The following is a 15,877-nucleotide window of genomic DNA, read 5'->3' as shown; positions in this document are numbered from 1 at the left end:
ATCCGAAAATCACTACAGAAAGCTCAGAGACTAGGAGGGAAACAGAAAATTGGACTCCAGTTCTAGCTACCCAATGTCAATCAATGGATCTGAGAATCAGGGTTTCTTCATTTGCAAAGCAGATGCCGTGCAACTGTAGGTTCTTTTGTCAGTGTGACTGTACTCCGACACACGTGGGAAGGGGAGCACTAATTTGCAGTATCATATGCTGTGAGATGTTCTGTATGTCCTGTGAGAGCCCGTTCTCAGGTTCCTCATGGCTTTATCCAGCAGGTCCGCACAGAGGATGATTAGGACCACGGGCCTGACTGCAGTCTTCTGAGATGGTCTGCACTTGGCTGTGCTGGGGGATGTTCTGTATGGCAAATGTGTTGCTCTGATTGGTCAATAAATAAAACCTGATTGGCTGTGGCTAGGCAGGAAGTATAGGCAGGACTAACAGAGAGGAGAAATAAAAGAACAGAAAGTCAGGAGACTGCCTGCAGCAGCCGCCAGGACAAGGAAGATGTAAAGTGCCGGTAAGCCACGAGCCACGTGGCAAGGTATAGATTTATAGAAATGGACTAATTTAAGATATAAGAACAGTTAGCAAGAAGCCTGCCATGGCCATACAGTTTGTAAACAAAATAAGTCTCTGTGTTTACTTGGTTGGGTCTGAGCGGCTGTGGGACTGGCGGGTGAGAGAGATTTGTCCTGACTGTGGGCAAGGCAGGAAAACTCAAGCTACAATCATATATTCCCCCTCCTCCCATTTTGTCCTTTTAGTCTGTTGTCTCTTTTTTCCTATAAAAATAAGTGGGAAAAAATTAAGTAAGCACAAAACACAAGTGACTTACACGGTACTCTAAACCACTTTCTTTTTTACATTTGTTGTTTGCTTGTTTTATGAGGCGTAATATGAAAGTATAAGTAAGTAATAAATGATACCAAACAATACATACATAGTACTTTGCATATTCATCAATCTTTGTGCCAGTGAAATTTCTCAGTGTAATAGTTATTAACTACTCTATTTACTTTGTTTGGAAAACAGCTTAGAGAAAAATACTTTTTCCATTGGAGGAATTAGAATCTGTAAAGCCCTAAACATGGCTTCCTTCTGCCCAAAATAGGTCAAATGGAAGGTAAACTTTATGTCAAGAAAATAAAACAAATACAACTTTATTCCAAAAAAATTATCTTGAAATTTGCTCCTAGTATTTTTGATAATTACATTATATTTACAAAATTAACTATTAATTAAACTTTTAGATAATAGTTAAAATTTGTCCATACTTGAAATTTTTCATGGTTTTTTTTTCTTTTCCTTTGTTTCTTTCTTTTGTTTTCTTGAGACAAAAATCTCACTAGTCAGTCCGGGTTTCCTGAATCTTAATATGTACTAGACAAACATGGCTTCAAACATATCATCTTCCAGTTCAGTCTCCCAAGTGCAGGGATTACCCCACCACCACTACCCTCCACACTCACAAATATTTGGAATTTGTACAGACAAAGGAAATTCAGTATCCAGCATGAAAACAGGACAAATAAAAATGTATCCCCCCTCATAGCTTTTGCTCCACATCCAAACATATTCTTCTTCTCAGCTCATTGCTCTTTATTTTTTTGCAAGAGGATTAATACTCAGTGCCGTGGGAGTTATGATGAAAATCAAGCTGTCTAGAGACTCAGCCAAAGTACCAGGGAAGATGATGCAATTCTGTGCAATCAAACTACAATAGTGTGTGTGTGGGGGGGTGTTAAAATGCAACTGTACTCATCTTCAATTTCATTACTCTCAAGATAAACTCTCAAAAGAGGCATGAAAAAGTGTATGGCTAGTTATTTATGCAGGAATCTTTGGTTGGCTCTTAGATTTTCCATACTTTGCAAGTATCTATGACTTCAAAATGTGCTTAATTGTTAACATATAACTGATAATGATGATCCAGGCACATCTTTTCCTTCTTTTGCCACTTGCTTTTCAAGTGATGATGTCTGTTTGTTTAAAGACCTTTCTTTCTAAGTATTACTTGACTGTACAAGGAGAAGGAAAGGAGCATCTCTTAGTTCTCTCCAAGCTCTAAAGCAGGAAGTGGTAAGTGATCAGTGGAATTTATAATGTAGGTTGAGAATCCTTGATCAAGGCACCAAAACTGAAGTGATCTAAAGCACATTTTTTAATTTTTTTGCATGCCAACATGACATCATAAGGAGAAATGCCACATAGGACTTTAAAAACAAAAAAGGACTTTATACAACTGGACAAACTTTGAACACTGGAGGAATAAGAGGTATACCAAAATTACCTTCCAGTTATAAGGGTGAGATTCGCACTGAACCTGAGAAAATTTCATGTTTATACTTTAGCCTCATTGCCTAGACATCTCATTCTCTGTATGCAAATATTTCAGAATCCAAAACAATACTGAAATACTAAAATCTTTCTTGTCACAATCATTTAGGGTAACAGACACCTGATGTTATACAAAGCAGTACTTTGGGATACAAACTGTGTCCTCTTCTGGAATGTCAATTATCAGAAACCAAAAACAAACAAACAAACAAACAAACAAACAGAAAACAACAGCAAAAAAACAACAAATCCTACTTTATCTTTCTATGATTTCTCTATCATCTCTCAAGAATGTAGATGTTCAGTATCAGGGAGCAGAGCTGGATTCTAGTTAGTTACAACATTAATTTCATGTTTCTCTTTATTGTGAAAAAGAATCAAGCTCATGAAACCAGAATGCTTCATTGATTTTTGCATCAAGAGCATGAGATAAAGGACAAAATGTCAAAGTTAGTTTTCTAAGTGTAAAGGATATAGACTTCATACTTTGAATCTCCTCAGGGATTTAAACCTAAGGCATTTCCAGGTACTTTTGTTGTCAAGATTATTATCTGAGGTAGAGATTAAAGGGGAAAAATAATGAAGTTGACCAAGCAAAGAAACATTTTTTTTCAAGGATCAAGCTATGAAAGCAAGTTAGTGTCAAGGAGCAGGGATTCTGAGCAAGAGATTTGAGGCAGAAGGTATGGAAGGACCTGAGAATCATGAGAAAAGGTTTAAACCTTCCCTGAGAAAGTGAAACCATGTCATGAAATTCAAATTCCCAGCACTAATAGTTAACATAAGAATCATGACTTACTTCATAACACTCTTCTACTTTCCAGGTTTATACAAATTTTAAGAAGAAATAGCCATCTTAAATTAGGGAATTCTATTATTGATAGGGAAATAATTAACAAAAAAAATCGTTAAAATTTTGCAACCTTTGACATTTCCTTCTTGTGGTCTGAGTAGTCACAGGCACTTCAATAAACACTGAATGCTACCTACCTACACACACATACACACACACACACACACACACACACACACACACATATATATATATATATATATATATATATATATATATATATATTAACTGTTTAATAATGGAAATGTGTTAGATATACAGAGTTGACCAGGTATGGCTTGCTACTTCAAAATATTCTATAAAAGTAGTATGAAATTATGGTATGTTATAACATACTAACTAATGAAATAAATTTAGAGTCTGTGTATGGTAGGGCATACGTGTAATTCCATTACTCAGGAGGCTAAGGCAGGAAGATCAATAAAAGTTTGAGCCCCACCAGATAGGGCTGTAGAGTGAGACTTCAACCTCAAAACAAATAAGCAAACAAAACTGGGGAAATGACTTAATTGGTAATGTGTATGCTGTGCAAGCATGAGGGACTAAGTTTAGATCACTAGCACCCATGTAAAACTCGGGTGCAGTGGGGTACATCTGCAACTATAGCATTGGCAGGGGCAGGGCAGATAGATCACAGGATTAAATGGGAAGCTAATATAGACAAAAAGGCAAACTCCAGGCTCACAGTATAAGGTAGAGACGAGAAAAATCAATCAATAAATAAAAATTACCAATGATGATGACAATGGTGAAGATGATGATGATAATGAGGAAGATACTCTCTACATCAACTTTGGGCTTCCATATGCATATACATGGGTGCGTCTACCTACCATTATTAAGTTTAGAGACTAATTTATATATATATATATTAATTTTAGATTATTAAATATATAAAATACATATTCACAAAAAGTTAAATATATTACTTCAAATCTAGATCAAAGTATATTATTAACTTGCAGAATTTTGAACAGAGGCACATCAATACACAGATAATTTTATGAACATATTAGCATGTTTTTTGTAATTTTGAAAATTACCATATGCTCAAATTGTTAGGAATAATATGGAGACATATTTATTCACACAGAGAAATGTCTAAAGTGTATTGCTAAGTAGATAAAGAATAATTTGCACCAAAAACAGGAGGGTTAAAAATCACATAGTTTGTTACTTTAATTTGCTAGAGCCAGTGTAGTACAGTACCACAAATTGAGTGGTCAAAACAGGAGAAATTTACTGTACAGAAATTCTGGAGGATAGAAGGCTCTCATTAAATTTAAGTGGAGCCATGCACAATTGGAAAGCACTAGGAAAAATCTCTTCTACAGATTGAATCACTCCATTCTTTACATGGAATCTATGATGTGTGTTGCTGTGTCCAGTATTTATAGTTTTCTTAAGATTAAAAAAAATTACGAGTACATATGTATCTGTGCACATGAGCACAATTGCTAATGGACACCAGATGAAAGTATAGGATTTCTTAGATTTCCAGCAGTTGTAAACCACCAAACATGGGTGATGGGGAGCCAACCCTGGTCCTCTGGAAGAACAGTATACACTCTAATAGCTACCCCCCCTTTTTTAAAAAAAATCATGCCTTTGACAGTATTAGGGGTACCAAATTGTGGCCACTCTCCTCCAGTATGACATCTTCTTAACTAGATCTGAAATAATTCTACTTCCAATTAAGCTCATATTACAATTTATGAAACTGGAAAGCGTCACAATTCAACCTGCAGCCTTACTTACTAAGAATTAGGGGGAAGAATGAGGCTCTCATGCTAGCTAAGAAAAGTGCTATTAGAAATCTCCTCTCAATCCTTTTCTGATCAATTTGCTCACTTTTATACAGGTACCTGAGATGAGAATTGATGAAGGTTCAGTGTGTAGGTGGATGTATATGGAAAAATGCCAATTATAACTCATGTTTCTAAGCATTTACAAGATTTTTTACTCCAAAAATCAAATTCATGGAGTAGTAGTGATTGGAGACAAAAATGGCAAGTTGGATAACATTCTATTAAATTTGCTAAGAAATGGCTTAGTCTGGATACTCATGCTAAAGATTTTACACCAATTTATTTTTATCAGACATATACAACATATGGCTATCAACAGAGAAATGAGGTGAGATGGAGATCAGTAAGCAGATGTGACAAGTGACAGCTTTGAAGGCATCAACACACTTTGGTGACAAATGGATGAATTAGATATGGTTTACTGAAAAAATACAAGAACCCTGAATACACTGTATTCTTAAATTTCATCCATATATTTTGCTTTAGACACCATCTAAAGACACCATCTCCCCAGACACCATCTCAAAACTTCCAGTTATGTGTTCTGTATGTTATATAAAAATGGACTCACTTCTGTGACTTGGGCATTTAAAGGTCTCTAAGACAGTGTTTCAACTATCTGTGCCCATTGATAACAGGACCAATATAGTATATGGAAGTAAGCAAAGCATGGTTCTGAAGATTTTCCTATCCTGAATATATGTACATAAGGAATAATCTTCCAAAAATTTAGAAACACATTGCCTATTTTCATATAGTACCATAGCATGTAGTAAGGCATCTGCTGCTTATGAAGACTTAATTCTTATTAAATGATCTCTACTTAAACTTAATATTAGCACTCACTCAATAGGTATTAATCTCAATGTGGTAACACCATGATTGCTTTATTTTTATAGATAAGAAAACAGAGAAAAAATGTTGAATGGTTATCTTATGGTCACTTTGTTCTAGTATGAGATCCAGAATCTAAACTATATAACAGTATTCTAAACCCTGGGTTCTTCAACATTATATTCTATTATATTAACTTGCTATCCATTACGTTTCTGGGATAAAGAAATAGAAAAGGTATTTTTGCTGACTTAGAACAATGAGTAGGCTTTCATATTTTAAAATAGATTTGTTGACTTTTTTTTTCAGAACTCACATTCTGTGTACTACTTTTATATAATCTTACCTGCACAAGGTCAAATGTTAATATGATTATAATATATATATATATATATATATATATATATATATATATATATATATATATATATATATGAAAACACAAATTTAATATTTCCAGTATGAGACACTGACTTTCAGGTCAGGATTTTTAAAAAAAATAAAAGCAGCGAATTAAAGAAAATTTACCTCAACTTGTGAAATCAAATATCACCTCTAATCTTTGGGGAGTTATAATAGTGATTTGACCTCTGCAGTCTACATGTACTAGGATTAGGCTTAAAAACAGTGAAGTGTGGGTACATTTGAGTAAACTGCTTCTCCCAGTTTAACTTAGTAGATCTGAAATTTACCCAAAGATCTAGAAGGTTTTTAAATGATTCCTCGGCATATAAATGTCAGCTCTGAGTAATGTGGTGGGAGGTGTGGATATAAACTGCTGTCCTTTTAAATCTCTACCCGAGAAATCTCTAGGTGGTTCCCAATAAGAAGGAAGGCTTCCAGTTCAAGATGCCAGTGATGAGGTCTTTCATGTCTGTCTTTTCCCCATAACACAGAAAAACTACTCATTGATCTTGTTCTGCAATAACAGCAAAATATTGGGCTTGATCTTTGAAGAACAGTCTTCAAAAGCACCACTTGAGGAAGGTGGAGCATATCTTCAGGTTACCAAGCTGTCAGTGAGTTCCAGTCCAGCCTTCCCTTGGATTAGTCTCAAACATTTTGAAAGTATGCCAATGAAAGAAATATTTTTCACTCAGTCTATTTTGAGAGGGTCTCTTACAGCTGCTTTAACAGAAAAAAGTTTGAACTTCTCATTTAAATGTTCAAAAACATATTATAATAGAAGCTATGACCTCACATTATAAAAATATAAGGGTTGGGGGTTGGTCGAGTCAGTAAAATATTTGGTGTCCAAGCAAGAGGACTTGAGTTCCATCCTCAGCACCACTGTAAAAACCTAGTATAGGGGAGGCAGAGAAAGAAGGATTCCTGGAGCTTGTTGGCAGTCAGTTTAGCCTAAGTGAGTTTTTCTGGTCTCAGTGAGAGATCTTGACTCAAAAAAGTTATATGGCTTCTGAGTAATGACATCCATGGTTGACCTCTGGCCTCTGTGTGCATACCCACAGACATGCCCTCTTTCTCTCTCCTCTCCTCTCCTCTCCTCTCCTCTCCTCTCCTCTCCTCTCCTCTCCTCTCCTCTCCTCTCCTCTCCTCTCCTCTCCTCTCCTCTCCTCTCCTCTCTTCTCCTCTCTCCTCTACTCTTCTCGTGCCCTCTCCTCCCAACAAAGCAAAACACTTTCATCTAGGTCTGGGAGAATCAGGGCTCCTTCTGTATACCACTGATGGCTCTATGGACGGGTTGATCCTGTTCATGTGTATGTAAGATGAGAATCAGGGATTCTCTTCTGCATACCACTGATGGCTCTATAGTAAAAAAGGGACAGTTTGATCAACCTGTCAATACATGGGAGATAATTTCTAAATATAATTAATAAAAAGTAAGCAACTTTCTAGAGAAATAAGGAGAGCTCCCATTTCTGTGAAAGTTCAAGCTTTGACCAAGCTTGTGGGGCAGAAAGAAAAACTTGAAAAGTGTCCTGATTATTTTGCAAAGAACACAGGAAGAAGAATGATCCAATAAAAATAATTCATAACTGAAGCCTAGAAATGTGGGGAAGGGACCCATATTTGGAAACTGAAAAATCAGGACATCTAATGTGAAAAAGAGATAGTCATAACAGACCTGGGAAGATTTTTAAAAAGAAAGACAGTAAGGTAGCAGCAGCAGTGGTTACTTGCTGTCATAGTAATAATAAAGTCGGCCCATTATTAGTTTTATTTTATTGTAATTATATATTCAATTCTATAAATTTATCAGATAGAATAACAACTTATACAGAGTTCAAGTAGCTATCATCTCTAAATGCCCCTTTGCTTAGCTAAGCACAGTCAATAACAACCCATCGAGACATTTTGTAGTCTGTTGTACTTCTCTTTTGAAGTTCATGGTGCAAAGACATCTTTTGAACACACAGATTTTAGAAGATACACTGATAAAATGATCTGTAAAAATGGAAAGGGGCAGTGGATAATCTGACTAAAAGCAATCTGCAGCCAAGGGGTGGGGGCATGAGCACCATTCAGATCTAGTTCCTGTCACAGTGCTCAAGTGCTTCACAAATGTGGCAAAACCTTCAGATTATACACAGTCCTCAGTCTCAAAGAGAATGAGTGGAATGATAATCCAATCTCTCCAACACTATTTCTTATTTGAGATAATGGAACCTTTTAAAAACACTTTTAGGATGGACGGTGGTGGCACACGCCTTTAATCCCAGCACTTGGGAGGCAGAGCCAGGCAGAACTCTGTGAGTCCGAGGACAGCCTGATCTACAAAGTGAGATCCAGGACAGGCTCTAAAACACGACAGAGAAACCCTGTCTCAAAAAACAAAACAACAACCCCCCCCCCAAAAAAAACACTTTTAGATTTGTTTATTTTTAGTTTTTGTGTATGAGCATTCGGCCTGCATATCTGTATGTGCATCATGTTCATGCAGTGCAGCTGAGATTCAGGAAAAGTTGATAGATCCTCTGTAGCTGGTATTATAGGCAGTTCTACAGCACCAGGTGAATGCTGGGAATGAAATGAAGGTCCTCTGTAAGAGCAACAAGTGCTCTTAAGTGCTGAGACATCTGTCTAGCCTAAGATAAAACTTTAAACTCAATTCTATATATCACCTAAATCACCTTCAACAAATTCCAAATATGTATTGAAAGAAAAAGGCAACAGGCAATTTAATACCAGGTCTCAAGACTAAAATGGCCCTAACAAAGACTCCTAAGGTGACAGGGCAGGGAATGAAAGGGAACAGAGTAGAACCAAGTAAGACTGATAGGACTTTTCTCTGAAAACATGAGCCAACGTCAAGGCTCTTAGGTCAAGGCCTCCTATGCTGAGGGATTTGTATCTACCACACAGAATCCAGAGTTTATATCAACAATGCCTGACCAAGATGTCTGTTCCATCATCTTGGGCAAGGTATCTGAGAGAAGGCAATAACTCCCAGACACCCGCAGCAGCTGGAAGCAACCTGACCCTGAAAGAATCCCACAAATCAAGCATGCTACATTGAAACAATTTGTATGCTTCATTTTCCCAGAGAACAGTAGACAGAGAAGTTCAAGTGTCAGGTCTGAGTTCACAAAGAAAGTCAACATTAGAAATGGCAGTATTTCAAGAGAGTATGTATTATTCTAGATGGGGTAGTAATTAAATAAAACTGAAGATACAGACCTTTATGCAGTAGCCACACAAAAAAGGTCTCTAAAACATACTTGTCTTTTATATTCTAGAATTAACATCATCAGAGAGCTGTCAAGACTATGAGTCCCATCTTTTCTTCCTTTTTCCAACTCCCTCCAAACATGCATGTATCTATAACTATACAAAATTAAGGAGACAACCTCAGTTAGATATGCATTTTCTCTACTGAAACAAAAAGGAACATTTATCACAAAATGTACTTTGGTGGGAACACTGCAGTAGCTACTTTAAAAAAGTAAACATCTATTTTTGAAATGAATATTTGCCATGATTTTTAGCTTTAGCTGGTAAATTGTTTAGAAAATAAAATGTATTTGTTATTTTCCATTTCTGTTACTAATATGTATGAACAAAGGTACTGAAAAATATGTTGTGTTTCTAAAGCTGTGCTTCCTCATTTAGTGATTTTTTAATAAAACATTATTATTATTGTTGTTGTTATTGTTGTAAGAAACCTGGACACCAACCAAGCCACAAAGCCTTTGATCTACAATCGGTCCTGCCTGCAAGGTATTCTGGGGCAATGGTCACATAGAACTTGGTGGCCAACCAATGTCTGGTTTAACTTGACAATGCATGTATGGCCAGGTACTGGACACTGGATTGCCCAAAGTCCTAGGGTAGAACCCAACATGAATGTCCCAAAGCTAAGTAACTATCAATGAAATAATTCTCATTGATATTCTGCTATACTCATAGATCAGTGCCTTGTAAGTTGTCAAAAGAGAGGCTTTCTTCTGCAGCAGATGGGAGCAAGAGCAGAAGCCCACAGCCAAACTTTATGTGGATAGAGTCTAAATTGGAGGTTTCCATCTGGTCCCTCCACTTCAAGCTCAGGGAACCCTTCTGGAGAGGTCAAGGAAAGATTGTAGGAAGCAGAGGGGATGGAGGACACCAGGAGAACATGGCCCGCTACATCAATTCAGCAGGGCCCATACGGGCTCACAGAGACTGAAGTGGCAAGCAAGGGGCCTGCATGGGTCTGCACTAGGTCCTCTTCATACATGTTCTGGCTGTTAGCTTGGTGGTTTTGTGGGACTACTAACAATGGAGTGGGAGTGGGTATGTCTCTGACTCTTTGTGCATACTCTTGGGACTCTTTTCCTCCTATTGGGTTGTCTTGTCCAGCTTCAGTATGAGGACTTTTGCCTTATCTTATTAAATCTTGATTTGTTCTGTTTCATTGTTGTCTATTGGAGGCCTGCTCTTTTCTAAAGAGAAATGGAAGGGTAGTGGATCTGAGAGAGAGGGGAGCTGACAAGAGTATAGGGAAGTGAAATTGTGGCCAGGATGTATTGTATGAGAGAAGAATTTATTTTCAAATAAAACAATACTGAAATAACCACTATAAAAACAACAACAACAAAAAAGAGTGGCTGACATTTTGATTTTTCTTAATATGAATATTGTTGCCAAAAGAAAGGATATTTCTTTTGACTTGTCACAAAACCCTGGAAAAGTTATTTTACAAAATAGAGAAATAGAATCATCTTTTACTTCTCATAATTCTAAATTTCAGTCTAATAAGTAGGACATTTAAAGGGTACTTAGACAAATCACTTATCAACCAGTCCATCATGTTACAAAAGGAAGCCATAGAGTTGCAAGGATGATGTGATGGAAAGGCTCTAAGGATAGCTGGACAGGAGAGTAAGGGCAGGATATGGTCAAAATACACTGTGTATGTGTATTAAAACTTCAAAGAAAAATATGTATAAGTGTGTGTGCATGTGTGTGTGTGTGTGTGTGTGTGTATGTGTGTTTGCAACTGAAGGTGGAAAAAGATTGTTATTAAGTCATTGAGTCTCAAAACATGGCTTTTGGCACATTCAGAACCAGTATCATTCCAGCGTATGCTTCCCTACTCCTTTAATCTTGGTCCACTTTCTATAAGGTTGAAATTGTGTATTACAAGGTCATGTCTTAAAGCTAACATTGCAATGTACTTATTTTTCCTGCTTCATGTCAGAGACATCAGAACAGTCCTTACTATGACTATCAAGACAGATTTATACTTGAGTCTGATTTTGTTAAATTGCACACATTAAGCTCTCTGGGCATCCTTGGCTGTTAAAATAGGGGCACAAATTCCAGGCATCAGATTGAATCTTTGCTTTCAGGCACAATACAAAGGAAATTAGAAAATGTCAGAAAGCTCATCACAAAATTCAGAAAAGCATCATTATATTTTTCTTTAATGGACTAAAGCTCACTGGAATGGCTAAAAATGTAAATGGATATTCATGGTAAGTCGGCATACTTCTTACATCCGAGACTGCTGATAGTGCAGACAGCACACATCCATTATCTAGGTGCTATAGTAATGAAATGAAACAAGTTACAGGTAACAGTTAGGATCTCTAAGGATTTCTTGCCTCTTGGGTTGGAAGGATGGGACAGGAGGTTAACAAAGATGGAGAATGTCCTCTATTTGTTGGATGAATCTTTTTCTCTGACTGCTAATTGTGGATTACTGACTATCTGTGAGCAAAATGCAGCCTCCACCATGTTCTGAGCCCATCCTTTCCCTTATTTCACTGATCTGGAGTGGTTTATAGTGATGGGAATACCTGAGAGCAAGAGGGTAACAATTTGTTTCCCTTATTCTAGGGAATGCACAGGAAAAGGCAGAGTCTTAAACTCTGCTACAGTTTTCTGATTGAAAGATGAAAACGCCCATAGAAGGCAGAGTTATTGAGTGTTGTCAACTGTATTTTTTCTTCCTTGAGTGATTCCTTTCCTAGATTCTGTAGCCATTTCTTCCATGTCACTATTTTCTGATACAAAGTAAAAGCCTAACTCTATGTGGACCATCCTCAAATATGGCACGTATTTTAAAATGGTGATATTAAGATAGCTTAAGAAAAACACTTCAAAGACAAGGACCACCTCAAAACATGGTTAGAAACAACAAAAGGATAGAATCATTTGCTTCTTTTTAGTCCCAGATGATTATTTACTGTGGTAAAGTATAGAGTAACTCACACTTCTAGAACGCATGATTAAAGAATATTATCTCAAGGAAAAATATTTGTTTTACTTAATGTTTTCCAAACAACAACAAAAACTGCAAATGGCATGTGCAGAATAATGCAAGAATAATACAAGAACTAAAGCATTTATAGTATGAGGCCAAGGTTCACCCAGTGCCATCTAAGAAGGAAATGTGGCAGAGCAGCAAAATAAAAAAGTATGCTGACAGCAGACTGTACATGATCAAAGGGGAATTTATTTATTTTGAGTGAACTCTAAGATAATGCAGAAGGTACTGATCCTACTGTCAGCAATAGAGTGTTACAATACAGCTCAAGCCTTCCAAGAAGGAAAGCTGAATGCATAGCATCTCACTGTTCACTGATGGAAACATATCAGCTGCAACTAGTTCACCTCCAGCATCTGGGCCAAACACAGGGGAATCATCTTAACTGGAATCAAAGAAGCATATTAAGTCACTGGGTTTCAAAATATCCTACAGACTGTGCTGCTTGTGATGCCTCACTGTGCTTTAAATCATTGTTATTATCTGGTAGTCACTACCACAAACTTACTCAAGAGTCAAGACCACACAGCTAGCTGAACTGAGTATGAATAATTTAGTCAGTACAATGATCAACTTGTGTGTTCGATGAGCTATATCTCTTAAAGCCAATAGTGTTACCTCTCCTGTTGCTTTCTTAGTAGCATATCTTACTGTCAAAGCTGTTGTTTGTTATAGACTAAGCAATGTTTAGATTATAAATGAGCACAAATGCTGCTACTATAAAATTTTTCTTTTATATAAATATGATTGTCAATAGACAGTCACAGAGTCAATGAGAGAAAAACTTATACTGCAATTTAAACTGGAGTTTGAATGTTTTTAATGGTTAATGTTCAATAAAATCTTTGTTCCAATTCTATGGGAAGAGCCAACAAGGTCTGTTCTGGTAAATACGTAGAGTTTCAACCATTAGGTAGGTCTCAAAGACCCACCATAGTCATTAAAGTGCTTGGGGAAATTATATATGAGGCAACATGGAAGTAAGTTATTACACTTTGAAAATACATGGTTTGGGTCTGCTAAGATTGAGTTACAGGATGTCATAACAAGGCTTTATTAGTATCAGAGCTGTATACTCTTGCTTTAAATGGGAATGACTTGATCTCTGGTGTGTATTATGTCCAATTTATGGACCAAAGCACTGAGTGACCCTCAGTATGGTATAACATAGCTGATAATTTATTTTATTGACAAATCCAAGACTACACAGTCAAAATCCAATTCCTGTAAAAAAAAAAAAAGCAGTGGCTTAAAACCTAGAAGAAACATATTTCATAGGCTATGCTTTTCAGATCAAAAGTGAAGAAGCTGGCAGCCTCTCTGTCTGATCAACAAGGGGGATGTTATAATAAGGAGTGTGAAGAAGTCAGCAACTGGGTTGAGACAAAGGAATGGGTGTGGATTTATCATTAGTCTGAAGTTTCTGAGTTCAGGTATTTTTAATAGAAATCATAAAAATTGAAACCTGAAGCAACCTGAATTTTCTAGAAAGAACACAGGAAATGCCCTTGATAAAATGACAAAGAATTCAAAACTAAAGCTTGCAGGTAAAGGAAGACACCAGGCAAAAATGTATACATAGCAACAGAGAAACAAGCAGAAACTCCTGAATCAGAGAGCTTTAGGAAGGGTTGAGGATGGATACAAAAGGGGGGGAAGGAGCGTCTAGCTTTGGGGAAAATGTGTTATCAGGAATGCCAACAAACTCCATCTCTTTTCTTTGGGAAGGAAACTTTTACACAACTACTTCTCTGGGGATAAAATAATATCTATATGATGATGGCAGATTGAGGATGGAGAGATGGCTAGGCAGTTAGGAGTATAGGTCAGGAAACTCACAACTGTCTGTAACTCCAGCTCTAGGAGAGCCAACACTGTCTACCCTCTATATGCACCTGCATGCAAGTACACATGCATACACATACACACACAGAAACACACACACACACACACACACACGAGAGAGAGAGAGAGAGAGAGAGAGAGAGAGAGAGAGAGAGAGAGAGAGAGAGAGAGAGAGAGAGAGAGAGAGAGAGAGAGGCCTATTTGGAGCAACCCTCACAAACAGTAAAAAAGGGGGCACATGTAGTAACAGGAGCCAGTTCTTAGGATACAGGTTTGAAGTCTTTAGATGAAGCAAGACTGTCAAAGTACTTGCAAAGACAGAATACACATTATAAAAATCCCATCTCCCCAGAACCACCTCTCATTTAAGATAGTACTATCTTTAAAGACCCTTCAATCACAGTCACTGAACACACTCTCACCAAATTATAATCATGTTTTCTAGACAGAGACAACAACAACAAAAGTTTTGGGCTGGGTTTTGTGACTTTTCACATTTGTAGTCAGTCTTCAAGAACCAAATGACAGCTTCTAAATGACCATTGAAAGTGTCAGAACAGAGAGTAGGACAATGGACCCCATTAAACTTTCACAGGAAATATGCATAAAGGTGAAATGGTCAAGGCTCTTAAGTCAGGGCTCTCAGCTGCAATACTGTGCCAAGAGACTTGTACTGATCACATAGAATCTGATGTTCACAGATTGGATGCCCAAGGTGTCTCTTCCACAGCATCTGAGAAAAAGGGCACTTCCTATCTGAAAGTAGCCCCACTCTGAAGGAATGCCAGCATTGAAAGCAGAGGAGCCACTCTATCTTGTATACTTTGCCAGGAGTATTCCCATTCCTATCACATTGCTGAGTTCACAAAGACTGTCAGAACTGGAAATGACCAATGTCCTAGAATAGTATGATCTGACTACACAAACCAAGACTCCAGAAGACCCTCGCTTTTCCTTTCATGATATGTAAATACTTGCATGAGCTATGCATCCTACATCTTCAACAGAAGATCTCCTTATCTCAACTCCTCTCAACCACGAACATATGTATATTTATGCAGATATTAAGGAAAAACTCAAGCAGGAATTATATTTTCTCTATTCAAATATAAATATATCAGAGTTAGCTGTGGCAGAGTAGACCCATAGTTACAGCTCCTCCTGAGAGTTGAAGTGGTAGAATTGCCTGAGGCCAGTCAGGGTAGCAATGTGAGATTTTATGAATTAAGAGTTTTGAAAGTGAAATATTTATGTTCTTACATTCCATTTCTTCTAACTATAATGGTTTACTGCAAGTGTTTACTTCTTACACATATATAAAGCTGTTTTCTGACTTGCTTGCTTGGTTGCTTGCTTGACATGGTCCTGCTCTTCAGCTCAGGTTGACCTTGAATTTGTAATCCCCATCTTAGCCTTCTGATTACTAATGACTTTTTATGAAGACTGAATTTTAACAATTACAGAGGGAAGGAATAGCTTCAATTTCATAG

General features: G+C 37.1%; 1 protein-coding gene across 6 annotated transcripts in view; it reads right to left on the bottom strand.

The window, feature by feature from the left end:
• Positions 1-15,877, bottom strand: part of Cntn4 (contactin 4) — a 1,007,992-nt gene that overhangs the window by 538,827 nt on the left and 453,288 nt on the right. The gene's annotated exons all lie outside the window — the stretch shown is intronic.

Source organism: Peromyscus maniculatus, chromosome 3 (genome assembly GCF_049852395.1).
Source record: "Peromyscus maniculatus bairdii isolate BWxNUB_F1_BW_parent chromosome 3, HU_Pman_BW_mat_3.1, whole genome shotgun sequence".
Lineage (NCBI taxonomy): Eukaryota > Metazoa > Chordata > Mammalia > Rodentia > Cricetidae > Peromyscus > Peromyscus maniculatus.
The sequence above is the reverse complement of the archived record's forward strand: the minus strand, read 5'-3'. Positions and strand labels throughout refer to the sequence as shown.